Source organism: Saimiri boliviensis, chromosome 11 (assembly GCF_048565385.1).
Source record: "Saimiri boliviensis isolate mSaiBol1 chromosome 11, mSaiBol1.pri, whole genome shotgun sequence".
NCBI lineage: Eukaryota > Metazoa > Chordata > Mammalia > Primates > Cebidae > Saimiri > Saimiri boliviensis.
The window spans coordinates 61016244-61019848 of record NC_133459.1 but is presented as its reverse complement, the minus strand read 5'-3'; the positions used below and the strand labels follow the sequence as shown (position 1 = coordinate 61019848).

Below are 3605 nucleotides of genomic sequence, written 5' to 3'. Positions count from 1 at the left end.
GCTAGATCACCCCTGGATTGCTTATGCTCAGCCTGTTAGGTGAGGAAAGAAGTTTCATCTTACGCAAACCATTGCTCTTTGAGTTTCTATTACAGTAACCAAATCTATAAATTAATACTCTTAGATTAAGGCAACAGCCTTCTGATTGGTCTTTGTGCCCCCACTTTTAACTTCCCTTCAACCTATTTTCTTCCTTAAATTCAGATTAATCATTGTCAAATTCAAATGTGTTTATACTATTCCCTGCGACCCTCCACTCCCATGCCATTTCCTTCAGTGTGAATTTTATATTCCTTAGCGCGGCATGCCAAACCCTTCGTAAACTGGGCTCTGCCTTATCTCTCTAAACTTGCTTCTAATTGCTCCCTACCTTGTATTCCAAGCTCCAACCATGCAGAACTATTTGCAGGTTCACAGAATAAGCCAAGCTCTTGTACCTAAGTGCATCTGGACCTGTGGTTTGCTCTGCCCGGAATGTCCATTCCCAATTCCCACTAGTTTCCCTGGTTAGCTAGTTTCTACTTATCAGGATTCAGGACATCTCTTCTTGGAAGTTCTTCTTGACCACCCAAGAATCAGTTACAGTATCCTCCTATGTACTCCCAAAGTATTCTGTGCATATGTTTATCAAAGAAATGCTGGTTTATTGTCTACTTCCCTCACCACCACTCTTCCCTATCAACTGTTACTTCCTGGATTACAAGATGTATTTTCTCATTCACAGGTGTATCACCAGGCCCTAGAATAAACCCTGGCACACAGTAGCACTTAAAAAATATTTACTTGACCGGTCACAGTGGCTCATGCCTGTAATTCCAACACTTTGGGAGGCCGAGGTAGGTGGATCACCTGAGGTGCAGGAGTTGGAGACTAGCCTGGCCAACATGGTGAAACGCTGTATCTACTACTAAAAATACAAAAATTAGCCAGGTGTGGTTGTGGGCACCTGTAATCCCAGCTACTTGGGAGGCTGAGGCAGGAGAATCACTTGAACCCAGGAGGCAGATGTTGCAGTGAGCCGAGATCATGCCACTGCACTCCAGCCTGGGTGACAGAATAAGACTCTGTCAAAAAAAAAAAAAAATTATTCATGGTTGGACATTGTGGCTCACATCTATAATTTCAGCACTTTGGGAGGCTGAGGTGGGTGCACTGCTTGAGCCTAGCGGTTTGATACCAGCCTGAGTAACATGGTGAAACCCCATCTGTACTAAAAATACAAAAATTATGTGATTGTGCTATTCCCTGCGACCCTCCACTCCCATGCCATTTCCTTCAGTGTGTATAGTGGGGGCATAGTGGCACATGTCTGTAGTCTCGGCTATTGGGGAGGCTGAGGTGGGAGGATCACTTGAGCCCAGGGGAGTCAAGGCTGCAGCGAGCTGAGATCATGCCACTACACTCCAGCCTGGGTGACATAGCAAGACCCTGTATCAAAAAAGAAAAAAGGATACGCATGGAATACAGGAGACCCCTCAGGGCATCTCTTAGTACTACATGCCCTGTGATTAAGGCCAATGGGAAACTACAACAGCCAATCCAGGCAGGACTATAAATGACCCAGACCCTTCAGGAATGAAGGTTTCAGTCACTCCACCAGGAAAAAAACCATGACCTGCAGACTTGCTTGCTGACGGCAAAGGGAATACAGAATGGGTAGTAGAAGGTAGTCATCGGTATCAGCTATGACCACCTGACCAGCTGCAGAAACGAGGACTGTAATTGTCATGATTATTTCCTCTTTCTTTTGTTAAAAACATGTTTGTGCACATATACACTTGTACTAAGAAAATGTCCTCATTTTATTTCCTTGTCCTTTATCATGTGACCTAAGATTTATTGACTTAATATCAGCATTTAAGTATTGCTAACTTTATGTGATGGCATTTGGGTTGGGGATTGGTTCGTTTTCAGGTGTATGAAGAATAGTTGTATTATGTTAGGCATAATTATGACCTTATAATTGTCTTTATTTGAAGGTTATGTGTGATCTCAGGAGATGTGTAGGGGTTCAAGTTGACAAGCGGTGGACTTGTGATGGTTAATCCTAAATGTCAACATGATTGGATTGAAGGATGCAGGGTGTTAATCCTGGGTGTCCCTGCAGGGTGTTACCAAAGGAGATTAGCATTTGAGTAAGTGGGCTGGGGAAGGTAGACCCATCCTTAATCTGGTGGGCAGAATCTAATCAGCTGCCAGCAAATAGAAAGCAGGCAGGGAAACGTGAAAGGCTGAAAGGGGCCTGGCCTCCCAGTCTACATCTTTCTCCCGTGCTGGATGCTTCCTGCCCTCGAACATCATCAGACTTCTAGTTCTTCAGTTTTGGGAGTTGGACTGACTCTCCTTGCTCTCAGCTGGCAGACAGACTGTTGTGGGACCTTGTGATCCTGCTTTCTTAGTTGAGCTGTCTTCCTGAGGTTGTTTGGAGCCGCTGCGTCATGGGTAAAGAACTCCCTAAAGCCAGTCCCAACAAGCCCGCACTGAACATCAAGAAGTCTGATAAATTCTTCAAACACAAGAAGCCCACCAATAATGTGCTGGTCATTTTAATCAACAGATAACTGAGCAAGCACAGAAGTGACATCAACCTGTCAAGGTAGCTGTGGATGCTGTCATAAAGCAACTCCAGGGTGGACATGGCCTTGGACAAAAAGTCATGTGGCTTATGTGCTGAGACCTGCCCAGAATTTAGAGAAATTAAACATAATTGAACAATAAAGCCCTCCCATGTTTGAGCCATTTAAAAATATATATATATGTGTATGTATATATATATATATTCTTGAGTATAACATTCTCAATGATGTACATGATAATGTGAAAAAAATCATAACAATATCTGTAAATTGTGATTATGCAAATTGTGGAAATATAATTTTATTTAATTATATCTTTATATGTAATTCTTTCATTTAAAATGCCGTATTATTCTTGTTCCTATGTGTTAGCATAGAATAAAGATTGGCAAACTATCCCCATAAGCCAAATACAACCTGTGGCCTGTTTTTGTACCATCTGCAAGCTAAGAATGGTTTTGGCAGTTTTAAGGGACTAGAGGGAGAGGAATGATGGCCTGCAGAAACCTTTATAAGACCTGCGAAGCCTAAAATATTTGTCACTTCACAGCAAAAGTTTGCTGTCCCCCACAGTAGAGAACATCTTGAAGGGTAGAAACTATGCTTTTATAAATGTCATACCAAGTTGGAATTGACATAGCATTAACAATCCAATTAATATTAGGCAAATACTTTTCTTTCTTTCTTTCTTTTTTTTTTTTTGTTGAGACGGAGTTTTGCCCTTGTTACCCAGGCTGGAGTGCAATGGCGCGATCTCGACTCACCGCAACCTCCGCCTCCTGGGCTCAGGCAATTCTCCTGCCTCAGCCTCCTGAGTAGCTGGGATTACAGGCACGTGCCACCATGCCCAGCTAATTTTTTGCACTTTCAGTAGAGACGGGGTTTCACCATGTTGACCAGGATGGTCTCGATCTCTTGACCTCGTGATCCACCCGCCTCGGCCTCCCAAAGTGCTGGGATTACAGGCTTGAGCCACCGCGCCTGGCAATACTTTTCAATTGTAAGCATCTGGCCTATAAAATATAGAAG

At 43.2% G+C, this 3605-nt stretch overlaps 1 pseudogene; it reads left to right on the top strand.

Annotated features, from left to right (window-relative positions):
- Positions 1 to 2438: 2438 nt before the first annotated feature.
- LOC120366041 (embryonic testis differentiation protein homolog B-like) lies at positions 2439 to 2618 on the top strand (annotated as a pseudogene).
- The last annotated feature ends 987 nt before the right edge of the window (positions 2619 to 3605 follow it).